General features: G+C 29.0%; 1 protein-coding gene across 1 annotated transcript in view; it reads left to right on the forward strand.

The window, feature by feature from the left end:
* Positions 1–14,623, forward strand: part of LOC129000002 (cubilin-like) — an 87,677-nt gene that overhangs the window by 37,410 nt on the left and 35,644 nt on the right. Inside the window, exon 2 of the mRNA XM_054426842.1 lies at positions 7,358–7,376. The gene's annotated coding sequence lies outside the window, so the exon portion shown is untranslated. The remainder of the gene's footprint in view (positions 1–7,357; positions 7,377–14,623) is intronic.

Here is a 14,623-nt window from a genome sequence, read left to right on the forward strand (position 1 = left end):
ATTTATTGCTAATTTCTGCCAATTTTCATCTCCACATAACTTTATTTTGTCTGAAGGTGCGAATTTAAAATAACAGCTGTTGTCATTTAAATCGATAATTAGGCCTTTGTTACGAATGAATGGAGCTCCCACTATCATATGATAATAGTTTTGTTTTATCACCAAAAATTTTTCATACCAGGAATACTTGCTTATCTTGATTTTTATCTTACATTCATTTATGATGTCCAATGGTTCTTCATTTGCAGCTAACATTATATCAGTCCATTTCTTAGTTCCTCTTATTTTATTTACTGCGTTTAGTTTGTCATAAAGCTCTTTACTTATAAAGTTTCTACTGGCTCCAGTATCGAGTAGAGATTTTACATGTATTTTCCCAGTTAATTTTATTTGCATGCATGGTAAAGAATCTATTGTTTTACCTTTGGTTTTTGTTATGCTAGGTTTCTTTAATTTGTTGTGCCCTTTAACTAGTTGTCTTAATTCATTTTTGAATGCAAAACTATGATTTGTATTATCATTAACATTTTGTTTTCTGGGAGGATAAGATACGTGAAGTTCGGTTCTTACACCTCCCAAGTTTATGAGTTTTTTGGTTTTCTGAAGCACTGTCTTGCTGTATGACCTGGTCTAGCACAGTTATAACAAACCCTGTCTCGTGGATATGAGGTCCCACTTGACGTTTGTCCATACCCATGATTTCCCTGATTTTCAATTGACCTATTATGCATATGTCCTGATGATGTATTTGACGTTGTAGGAAACATATTGTGTCTGACATAATCATTAAAATTAACGTTGTTTAGGTTAATGCACAGTTGGTCTAAATCTCTGAAGGTTATCGGATTTTTTTCAAACACTAATTTATTTCTGATTTCTGGGTGGATGCCATTTTTGATGAAACAAACCAATTCTTCTTCAGTGAGATTTCCCTTCAATACTTGATGATTTGTCTTGACCTCATTTATGTAGATTGACAACGGTTCGTTTGTTTTTTGCGGTCTAAAGATAAGTTCTTGTTTCAGTTTCTCCTTCAGTGTTATTGGTATGAAAGTATTTATGATGTCTGTGTGTAATCGGTCTATTGATTGATTTGTGTTCTTGTGTTCTAATATTTTATTCGTGAGCGGTTGAGAAGTATATGTAGGCAAGATTTCAAACAGTTGGTGTGAAGTAAGATTGGTCTCGATGGTGATGGTTATTAGGTTTCTTAAAAAGTCAAGCAGAGGATAGATTTCTAGTCCATTACAGATCCTGAATTTTTGGAGATAATTTTCTAACGGATTCTTAATTTTTCCGAATACATTTACATTTTCAATCTCTTGAGAGGGGCCTGCTAGTGGTTGTACTTGTGGACCAAGGCGATTGTTAAATGGAATTTCTATAGGCTTGAAATCTTGAACGACTTCCAGTGTCTGTGTGTTATGTTGGGTAGGGGTAGAAGAAGTTTGTCTATCGTGAACAACATGCTTATTTATCTCTGAGTCGATTTCCTCTTCGTCCAAAATAGATGTGTTTAACCTTTCTTCAAATTCCGCCAACTCCTCCTGAGGGATGTCATTTAGGATAGCTTCAAATTGCGACGTGGATTTTTGCAATTTATCCACAAAGTCAGTAAGTCTATTCGTAAATGATTCTTCTAGTTTACACAGTTTCATATGTGAAATTCTTAAGGCTAAATGGGCTAGCTTAGCTTTGATTTTGGCTACTAATAAGTTGCTATTAGTCTCCTTGCACTGACCTATTAGTTCCTCTACATTATATAATTTGTTTCCTATCGTGTCAAATTCATCTTTAAGTATAATTTTCCCTTTCAAATTAATAACATTTGTTGGAACGTCTTGACATAACCTTAATTGCCTCCTTAAACTCTGAACATCATTGTTGATAATATCTTGTCCCCTTGATAAGAGCTCATATGTTAGCTCTTCTTTGATAAGGTAATTCAAGTTAAATTTAGACATATTTATGAAATTATCTTGCTATAGATTCATGCTCATTTAGTAATTAGGCTGTAATGTAATATTTCACTCTAGGCTAGTAAAAATTAGGCTTGGATAAAACTTTAAAAGTAGGCTATAGTGATTTCCAGATTTTTTGTTATATTTTGTTGTTCTGTAAAGCAGAGTGGCGCATATATTTATACTCGTAAGGTCCAATAAAAGTATAAATGTAATGATTTATACTACAGAACTATATAACTTCAATAGGATTCAGCCTAAGTTAAAAAGAAGCCATTTCATTTTCATGTACAACACTGACATTTTATTACAAAATAAATGAAATCATAACAAATATATACTTTTGCTTTAGTTAAATTATACCTCTGTATCTCAGCCCTAAATACCTAATTATTTAATTGAAACAGTCTTACTTTATGATGGCCTTCCGTAGAGCTCTATTTTTAATACAGGAACTCGTCTGTAAAGAAAATATACAAATGCATAAATATTACTAATATAACTATTCTAAATATAAAATTTAAATTACCATTTTCTTTCGTACAGTGTGCTTTTTGCAAGTTAACATGCTTATAACCTAATTTAACATATTTTAGTATTTGAGGTTAACCAACAGTGAATATTATTTTCCCATATCCATGTTCAATAGTTTTTTAATACAAATTTTAATTTCAGATTTTACTTTCCTAGATTATAATGGATAATAATATTTTGTACTTACAATGTCTACGAGATTTGCCTGCCATGAGATACAGAATTATGAATGAAATCAAACTTAGTGAGGGAAATGAAAAAAGAAACAATGTTACCACTACAAACAATTCAAATAAATCAATTTTGCTTCTTACATACTATAACTAAATTTGCTGGATTTTTTTTTTAAACAAACAATATAAGAATCAGTATATACCATATCACCATGTATTATATTACAAAAAAATATTAGCGAACTAGTAAAAAAATACACTTGAATACTATGCTTTGAGTAAAATGCATAATGTGAAAACATTACTAGCACAAACTCATTAAACTAACCCCGTATTAAACCACTGCAAAAATAAATTAACGTATACATTTGCTTTCATGTAGACGGTAATAAAATAAATTGGGTGTTAAAAAATCTACTTAAAGCTCCAAGTCAAACAAATTATTTTAGTGAAAGTGAAATAGTGCTTAAGTCTTGTTAGATTGAAAGAATTTCATCTTTGAGACAAATATTAAAATAATTATTGTAATATATGTAATTTACCGTAATTCGTGGATATATTTTAAAATTTTTGAAAGGTACCATATACTTAGTCTTTGCATTTTGCCTGTTAGTGAACTAACTGCTAAGATTTTGACTTTAATGAAAATATTGTCCATAGAATCATTTTTTTATTTACGAAATGATGTTTTCATTCCCACTCCCACCTCCTAAAACTTTAAATTTTTGGTATAGGCTACACTAGATGCATGATATAGTAAAACAGTAAGAAATTTTTTTTAATTCCATTTTATCACGTTAAACCTGAAATATTTTGATGTTATAACAAACTGAATACGAAGAATAGGTTTTTAATTGTAACCCCTATAACAATAGCTAAAAAATAAATAAAACGGGTTACACTTATTTACTGTTTTGACCGAGGTAAAAGAACACGTTTTTGCGTCCACCGCTAGGACCGCCTTGTAGTTACGGCGCACTCGCTACGCACCTACACGACACTCCTAGCGGTGGACGCCAGACCACATGCTAACCGCAGCACTGCTGTCAGTCTATAATTAATTGTATTTGTCTATGCTGAGAACTAGTACACTTGTAGACTTACTTTTACTTTTAAAAAGTGATATTCTCTGAACACAAATTGTCATTCCTCTAGTTATCGGAAAAAATCTAAATGAATACTTCAAATACGTAATCCTACCACAATGGCCTCTATATCTTATATGGACTAATCAAACCTGAATATACAGACATTGCTATTTCATAGTGTATGCTTGTGCTTCATTATCGCTAAAATCACCATTTGTTTTTCACATACAACTTTGCCAACGTCAAAGTAAATTATAGAATAATATATCGGGATAGTGGAACACTCCCAAGGAAATCTTCCTGATAAAATCTATAATACATCAATTCGATATTCCATAAAATATCCGTAGCCAAGTCTCCCCAAGACTTGGCCACCTTTCAACTACTTACCATATTAAGGGTTGGACTCAGGCCTTTGAAGCCTTAGATATCAGGATGTTCAAGATTGTGTTATTGGTGTAAGACTTTTAGTTTTATATTTTAAATGTAACATACGATTAAATTTCATTTAAAATGAGTTTTTATGGATTACGTATAGAATTGTGGTATATAAGTACAGGACATACATTTTTTAACAAAAGTTCTATTACAATGGACTGAATTTTAATCAAACCATTTAATTTCAAATACAATATATTAACGTCATATTCTTTACATTTATGTTTTTATAGTATTTATTCATGAAAAAGTTCAGAGAGAGGCCTTGAGCATCAAAAAGAATTTCAGGTTTAATTGTCAAATATGCAATAGGTTAAAAGAAATAACTTAACTTGTACACCCCATTGTTCTTGATGCATTATTATTTTATTATATTTTATTGAATACGGAATTGAGAATAAATAATATATGATGGGAATGGCTTCATTCAAAAATTTCTGTTTTCACTGCAACCAATAACTCCTATCAATAATTACTATTAACGGTTATTTAAATCAACAGAATGTCATAACTTTTTTATCCAAACTTATAAGGTATAAAGAAAAACCATCAATTATCTTAAAAATATGCTTATAAATGGTTAAAACGATACACCAAAAATGTATCAATTGGAAAAACTAATAATCAGAAATAATAAGATTTTTTATAAAAAGGTTCGACTATAAGACAAAGTTCTAAGTAAAGTCTTCATCAAATGGGTTTCTAAAGGGAGAAGAACCACTCTCGGTATAATTCTACCTAGAAACTTCCAATTCCTAGTATAGAATTTTACAAAGTCGAAGGTATTTCTTTTTCGAAAATAAACTAAAAATCCGGAGTTCAATCTACTAATGGTGTCTCAGAAAGACCCAAATCGAAGTTTCTTACTTATTTGACCTTAGTAAATTTATTTTATAAAACATGCCATCAACCAATGTTTAATATGTATGTAATGGAATTAAAGCATAGGCCTGTAAGAATTACCATACCAAACATTTTATATTAGATAAATATATGTTTTTCAATAAAGCAAACTTAGCACCACGTAGTATTTTATTACAGTTAATTAGTAAAAACAATTAACTAGCAATTAATTAGTAAGAACCAAAGTCACCATTGAGTTTGTACTAACTGATAATTTTCTTTTTCAAATTGCATTTAAACGACAGATAAAACGTATTAATTAATAAATATTAATAATAATTAAATAAATAATTAATAAATAAAAATAAATATTAATTAATTAATAAATTAAACTACAAAAAAAATCCTTTCTTACCAAAACGTTGATCGAATATTGTGTGTGAAACTTTACGCTGGAATACTTTTCTGAGAATATCTAAATGCAACAAGTTTAACAGAGGTTTGGCAAACAAAATTTTTAAACTCTTTTACTTTATAAACCTCAGGGTGTTCATATTATTGGTAAAACTGACATAAAATACTTCCATCTTAAATGGAAACTCAATAGTTACATATGTAACAAAATAACTAAATAGGAACCAAAATTGTAATATATGTGTGTTCTTCAATACATTGTATTACAACAATTGTGTATAGACGACCAATGTCTATGTTATTGAATTATTTTATCATCCCAAAACCTTTTCATCTTGTTTAAAACGTTTATTGTATTCAATACAGGGTGAAGGTAAGGGAACAATCAAAGGAGCAAATATCTAGAACTGTCTTTCCTTTATTCTATTGAAAGATTCTATCGGAATATTACCAATAAAAAGAGATAAACCCTTTGCAGTCTGTGACTTACATGTAGAACGGCTTCAATAGAATATTCCTTCGAATCGCCATTGAAATATTTGCTCCTTGATGTAATGCTTCTTTGAGGAAATTGATTGTATAGTTTTTTTTTTTTTTTTTTTTTTTTTTAAAGAGAGGATAGTATAGTAGGGAGGATTTGTATAGTAGAGAGGATCTTTGTAATCATATTGGGAATTTTCAATTTACTTTTAATTTATATTATAACTCATATAGAACATTATATTATTTTCTATTTTTCCCCTGTTATGTCACACATAGATAATTCTGGTTGGAATAACTAACAATTCATCAGCTATCACAACAAGTTCTCCCCCCTGAAAAAAAAAGGTTATAACCCTTAATATTGATTAGGAATATTGTGGGAGTCTGACAAAAATATTCTATTCAAAACCATTTGTAGTTATGGATTACAACCAATAGAATGAATATAAATACAAATGATAATGCATGTTTACTCAAATGTTTTCCGAAAAATTTAGTCACTATTTGAAAACTCACCACATTTAACCCAGCTCAGCATGCCTACGTCTTATGCAAGTTGGAATTAAATATCAAAAAATATATACAGTATTTTAAATTTACAAAACACATCTAACATCCTGCAGAAGTAAGAAAATGCATTTATATTTTATTATAAATCGAATTAATGCAATTGAGTTATTAATTAGTCGTAGAACATAGAGGATATATTCTGGACCTTAGTGCATTTTGCCAATTGCCTGTCAAATATTGATGCTGAGAAGGAAAGCTTGAATAAGGATGGTAAAATTACCAGAGTTTGTACCATTCCCTTACAAATAAAAAACTATAAAATACCAATACCATTTAAGAAAATAAAAATAAAAAACTAAAAATTAATGTCCTATAAATGTAAAAAAATTCTCATATGAAAATATTTTAACAATATTATTTCCATTTTCTTTAGAGGAAAATGTTTCATTGGTTTATTTAAATTGTCTCAAAAGGATCAATGGTTATAATGGAATAAGCCTATAAGCGCTCTTTAATCCATTCTAATTACTTAGGCTTTTTCCTGAGACGATCTCTCTGTATTAAACCTTTAATGTGAATTATTGTACTTAATTGAAGTTCAAAATACCGTACAAATTTTGCTTTTATGAATTTAACAATTGCTTGAATAGTGATGTTACAGTTATTCAATTTTTTCATACCATCTCTTTGGTATATAAATATAAGTATCAGAAGATAAAAAACACCGGTTGAAAAATTTATAAATCTTTCATTGAGGAAAATATTTATTTCTATTTTTTTATGCCCTATGACGCATGTACGATAGCAAGTTATATTAAAATTATAACTAACTTTTATGATTATATTTTTTTCTGAAATATTTCTGATCCCTTATTTAACCTGTATTGGTAATAAAAAGTTATTGTTGTTTCAGGTACGCCTAGGGACATAATGTAAGTACATTTTTAAACTTTTATTATACTTTTACTTTAATTCTAGTTTGTAAGTGAGAACTAAGAAGAGGAAGGTCTACGACTCTAGCAAAATGTCTTTTAAAATTTCATAAAATAGACCACTACTCAAAATAGTAAATAAGAAAAGTTTTTTTAAATATTATCACCATTTAGCTTTTAAAAAAATGTAATACAATATCACTATATAAAATTAATGATGTTTGAAGTGGTACTAATACAAAATCTCATTCGGTAAAAAAATATGTACAATGTTTTATGTGGTTTATTAATACCAAAGTATGTAAATATGTAATTTTAGAATTTTAATCGTCAATGTGTAATACATTGACGATTAAAATTCTAAAATTACCATCCAAACCAGTATTTGCAAGAATTAATTCATTTATGACATACTTTTTCCATTTTTTTTTAAACGTGCCTATAAATCTTGTAATTTTTTACGTTTTTCTTATAGAATCAGTTTTATATTACGTTGTGTTACTTAAAAAAAATAACACAACATTTTTTTACTAAGGTATACACATTTAACTCTTCTGGCTGTTTTAAATTCGTTGAAATTAACAATTTAACTTTCAGCTCTTTAAAACAAAGAAAAATCCGATATCATGCCAAAACAGACATAAATCACAATAGCAACTGAATGGCCTAGTTCAAGCCCTCTTTGAAAACAGATATTCGATATTGTAGTTAATTTACATGACTGTTGCCAATATTTGTATTGTTATTTGTTTTGATATTCCCCTTTAAGCCATATCATGGCCCATACTATTCTAGAGAACTCTTAAGACAATGCATTGATTACCTACCTTAGAGTAGAAGCTGTTCAAGTAACATCTAATAACTTATTGTCTAGGCAAATATATAGGAATACCTAATTGACTAGACTTTTCACTGTAAATAAAAATTTATTTTGCAAATACTGCATGCTCAAACATTTATTTAAAGGTGCATGATTAAACAGGTATCCAACAAGGTATACCACTTATCTTAATATGCAACAAACCTTCTTTTTCCCTAGGCTGATCTACATATTATACACATGTAATTCCTAGAAAACCTCATACAACGATATTACTATTCTAGTTATACTGAGGAATCTTTTGGTTGAGTTTTAAGAATAATGAGTAATGCATATTTTTTTCTCATTCTTTTATTTAACTATACGACATGAATGGTTGTGAGTTCACAGACAAAGCTTGTCCCGCATTTTCTTGACAATCGCGCAAGAACGTTTTGTACTTGTTTTCCGGCTCTTGTTGACCGAACCGAATGATAAACAACTGTACAAATGTTGATGAATCGATATCTCAAGTCTTAGAAGAGGGGCTATTTGGGACAAACACCTCAAACTACATGCTAGTAGACTTCCTTGAGGATGAAACTAAACGTAATGGTTAACTCCATTCTTATATAAGAAAAAAAAAACTCACTTTGTGCAATGCCAATTGAGGAAATAGATGGTGGTATTCCGCAAACCTATCTCTTCCGGGTTTAATTGCATGAACACCAATTTTCCTTCTACGAATTTTTAAGGAATCCAGGACCAGCTTTCTTTGTGAACGCACCCTTAGAGACCTTTAACTTATCAAACTTATGTAATGACCTTAAAATAAATCTAAGAACCATATGACCACTTGTAAAAGAGTACTTTAAAACAATCTTTTTTGTTAAGAAGACATAAATCTTACTTTGCATAATTATTTCACTTGTAAATTATAGTCTGGAACTTTTGGCTGAAAAGTTTTAAGTGGCTTTACTTGTTTCAACTGCGTTGGCATTTATTCAAGAGAATGAATTGTTTAATGAATTAGAGGTACTCTTGTGTATAAAAATTACGAATTGCATGTAAAACCTAATGTTTTTAAGAGAGCCTCGTACGTTATTTTTAATTGAGTAATGATTTTACTTCCTAATATTTTTTGCCATTTTATTGTGTTCATTCTAAACATTGACTATGTTTGCTTATATTACATACGTAAAACAAAACTTACTAACTTTTACCATATTTATTTTAAATCAAAATTAAATGCATTTTTACTCTAATATCAAACTACCCATTAATGATCAATGTATGCAAATTATTGAAAAGTGCTCGAAGTACCTTTTATATATTTAACACATAATCTAAGGTTTGTAAAATCTCCAGCGGCTGCAAGTGGATAGCAAAAGTCAATATTCATAAAAGTCACAGAATCATTTTTATCGATATTGTTATAGCTTCTAGGATAGATGCATGATTAAAAAAAATATAGCATCATAGTGCGAATATTTAAAAGTCATCATAAAAGGATTTGTATTTGTAAATTGATAAAGCATTACAATTTGTAAGATTTTCAGTTCTTTCAAAATTTTAATTTCTTTTTAAATGCAAATATTCAACAGATTTTGTCTAGTTAATTAGATGTCATACTTAATTGTTTGTGAACTTTAAGAAGCCACTTCAAAAGAATAAAACGGGGATATTTACTGATGAAAGATAAGATGGTTTTGCATTTTATCCATCCACAGTTTGAAGTAAAACAGGAAAGAATAGTATCTTCTTCTTCGCTTTAAAGAATTTAATTTCAACCCCTAGTACAGTTTCCAAAAAGGATGTAAAACAGGCGTTTCTCTGCACAATTTTCATTTTTAAGCTTAGACAGTTTTTAAAATAGTTTTAAAATTTACTCACTATCAGCCCAATACTTTACTAACCAATATTGTTGGTACCCATTACGCTAAAACGTCTCAATATCAAAGGGGACCTCAGTTACTCAGGGACTTGAGGTAATGCCAATTACCATATTCAAGTCAACCTCAAGTAATTCAATTTGCTAGACCTCTTGTCGGTAAAGGAAAAAGGCTTTGTGAGTTTTTTTTTATTAAAATAAATTTATAGTTTGCAAATGGAAGGTAATCCACCATATTTAGTGAGTGGCTTAATACATTATATGTTATTATTACAATATCTTACAATGATTTAACTGTGTTTGCAGTAAAAAAAATATATATATATATTCTTTAAGCTAAGGTAGTTAAACGTGTTCAACAACGTTAAAAAAGAGGGTTTCAAGTGATTTTACGTGTTGCGACACTTGTACGACTTCACTATAAGAGAAAGCTTGTATCTAAATTGTTGAATAATTTGAAAGTGCTCTTAGCAAAGGTTTATAGTAGCTCTTATCATTTGAAATGATACCTAAATAGCTGTCAAATTATAATTCACTTGGTACCGTAAAATATAAGTGAATGGAGATATTATTATTCCTCCGCTAACAGATACAACATTATGAGGTTTAAAAGTTTGATTGGAAGTTATTCTTGTAATGATCTTTTAAAATTCTTTACTTAAATTAATTGACAGATATATTATAAGTTCTAAAATATATTCCAATACTGTATATTTTGTCATGGCTCTTCACTACTTATGTTCCATAACAGTTTTATAAGCTATTATCATTAGGTACAAATAGGTACATAAACGTTGATACATTAGTTGATATTACTGACAATACCTTTATACATAAATCTAGATTTTTTTACGATTATGGTTTATTCACTTCTTTTACACCTGACATTACTTCAATAAGTATTAAATGTGTTCATACCCTTAATATGATCCACATCGGGCGAAAACATAAAAGGTTACTTTAAGCATGAATCTGTCTAGCAAAGTATTTTATAATATTACTTTTTTACGTATAAATAATTCAGTTGAGCTGAAATAATTTATAAAATAATGCGGATATAAATATATTTTCCATGTCATAAACTGGCAGCCTTTGCGTTTTATGATGCTATTTATGAAACGTTTGAATTGTTGTACGAGCTTCTGGTAATATCTATAAACCTCCTCCACTGACATTTTCTCGGGTATTCTTGTAAGATAACTTATAAATAAAGATGAGGAAGTCATAAAAGAATACATTTATAATCCCATAAAATGATAAAGAATATATTAATATATATATATATATATATATATATGGTTTTATATATGGTTGTTTCTTTAAAGTTTATCTTATCAGTTAATGATGTTACCGAGTCGTTAGGAAAACCTGTGTTTTTGTTTTTTTTTTCCTTAACACGAACAAAAATCGATAAAGACTTTCCGATCTGATAACATTAAAGAACACATAGATACCATTATTTAATATATTAACTTCCATGTGATAACTCGCAATCAGCACTAAAGATCTTTAGAATGTATTACTATGTCTATATATATACTGTATATATGTATATGTACTACTTAAATAAAAGTGCTTTATAAATATTTACCTACAAAACACATCATGGCTTAAATTGTTCATAACTAAATAGAAGCAATAGAAGCATAGAATATTAAGAACATTTATAGAATTGTTTCTATGCAAACCATGTTTTTCAATCTGTTCTCATAGCTCTTACATTATACTGTTATGTTCTGTACAATATATCCATAATAAATTACACGAAACGTCTAACTATCAAAGGAGACTCGTGCCTGCCCAAGTACTTGAGGCATGGCCAATTACTATATTCAAGGCCACTTGAAGTACTTCAATTTGTGGAAGTTTCCTTGTTAAGGATAAACCTCGTATGGGTAATACGTTTAACAAACATTTATGGCGTATTTGTATCTATTTCTATTAACATTTTTGTGTGTGTATTGCTTTATATATGTTTTTATCGTTTCAATTTATAAGTTGAATTTTATTGAACTGCTAATAATAATAGTGAAATCGTGTTTATAAAATGGACGAAGTAGTTGTTGTCTAAAAATATAACTTTTTTATGTAAATTAAATAAGGATTTATATAGCCAAACAATATGGCCTCATAGTACTTTTAACAATGATTCAACTATATAGTTTAATCGGTTTAAAATAAGCAGTAACAGGTCAACAGTAACACCTCCAGGAATATGCACAGTAGAACTTAATAAACGGTCAACTGATTTCTAAAAGTAAGGATGTTATTAAGAAGCTAAATTACGAGTTTAACAAATACCATCCTTTTTTAAAAACCAAGAAATTTCATTGATTTAGTAAGCGTTCAAAGTTACTTGATATATTATTCCTAAATCAAATTTAGGTAGAACAATTTATAATCATAAGTGTATAACAACATATTTTTTACTGTACTGCATAAATTGATAAAAGATAGTTAACCAGTATTAAAAAAAATTCTCGAAACCTTAAGCTCAGCAATTACAAGTATAATTTATTTTACATTCCTTCGATCCTTTTCTTCAATTAAACACTGGATTGAAACAATCAGCAAAAGCAACTATCTTTACTAAGCTTTCAGTCAACTATTTATAACTTATAATTTATTATTTTAACGCTTTTAGATGGATAAATATATAGGTATATAGGTAGAGAACTGTGTTTTTTTTTTCTTTCAACTAGTGAGAATCAACCAACTACGCTATAATACATGAATACATAACATTACGTTAACTATAATGGATTTGATTTGAAACCAATGATATAATTGTATATTTATAAAAGGTTTTTACTAACGTTTGGATCAAGTAAATAGTTTTCAACTAAGCAGAACGCTCTCGTTGAATTAATATTTCAAACCCAACGCTGCGAAGCGTCACTTTGCCCACCTGATGCTATCTCAATATCCTCAACTGTTCAGTGAATCTTCATATTTTCAGCGAATTCTTCTTCACTATTATTTACACGAAGATGTAAAAACAAAATTATTATTTGTGTTTATTATTATATCAAAACTGTATGAATATTTTAAGTGATTATTAGAAAAGCCGGATTTATTCAAATATGAAATTAATTCATGGTATTTAATAGGTCAAAAGTATACTGTATAAGAATGTATTTAATTTGATTAAATATTACATTTTTATCGTTTATTTATTAACGAATATAATTTATTGTTCAAACGTCATTAAAATCTTGAGGCTTTGTTCAACTTGTTCTCCTGTTTTGTTGAATCGTTCTACTTCACTTGCTCTCTAATCAACAACGAGGCCAGTGTGGTCTTTAAGCTGCGTATAAATTAATATCACCATCAAACCAGCTGATGTTTTCTATAGTGTTGTAATGCCATATGTTTGCCGGGGGCAACAAATTATTGCATCTATCACCTTGAGGATAATTCATAAAACTGTATAGATTTATAAAAGAATAAAAATAATCAGGAATTTAAAACTTGATGGACAACAGGCCTCAAAGTATTCTGGCATTGTGTTGATAACTTCTTTCACAGTGGTACTAGTCAACTGAAAGCATTTTATCTAAACGCCCATAATCCACCAGGGTAAAAACCACACAGAAAGAAACTGTGCAGTGGGCTCGAACCTTTATAAACCCGAAAAAAAACTCTAATACACTAGAATACCATTACATTTGATGCAGCATTTAAAGATGCAATTTCTCATTTTTTTTACTTGCTTGTTATAACTAATTACCTTAGTCAAAACAAACGTATTTTTAAATGTACAATAAGACACTAGAACAATGTACAACATTTAAAATGATAAAAGAATTTCGTTAAAACAGTTGGACATACATTTCATATAAATAATAATTCAATTTCAGATTATAATCATGGAAAAGAATTATCATGACGGTAAACTAACATATGTATGTGCATTGTACGAAATAAAGTTTTAGCAAGTAAGGCACACTTCATATTAGCAACAAGCCATGATTCATTCAAGATTGCAAAGGGTGAAATGCAGGACAAATTTCTTAGTAAAATCTCCTCTAAATTAGTTTCCAAAGGAAACCCTCTGCTTCGATACTTTTACCTTGAAACTTCCAATTTCTAATATTGAAACATTTGTCAAAGTCGAAGTTACTTCGTCTTAGAAAAATAACTAAAATGTGGAGTTCAATCAACTAATGGGAACTCAGAAAAGAACGGACTTTTTTGTTTATACTAACTTGAAAGCTGTAATAATGTTACCGTAGTAAATAAAAAAATATTGCAATCATTTTTTACATTTATTAATAAAGAATTGCTGGAATATTGAGAAAATGGTACTAAAAAAATAATTTTAAAGATCGTCTACCACAAATAAAAATAAACACGTTAGCTAACTGCTTTATTCATATTACACAACTCAACTAAAACAATATCTTCACAATCATTAGTTTTATATATGACAATTTTATATCAATCAGTGTACTTATAATAGTAAAACATAAATGAAATATTTCATCATATCTGACAATGTGAAGTTAACATTTATTTGTAAAGGGACAAACCAATTGAATACTTTGACCCCTCGGG

This window comes from Macrosteles quadrilineatus, unplaced genomic scaffold (genome assembly GCF_028750875.1).
Source record: "Macrosteles quadrilineatus isolate MER2022 unplaced genomic scaffold, UCM_ALF_1.0 Scaffold_8__2_contigs__length_117827958, whole genome shotgun sequence".
Taxonomy (NCBI): Eukaryota; Metazoa; Arthropoda; class Insecta; order Hemiptera; family Cicadellidae; genus Macrosteles; species Macrosteles quadrilineatus.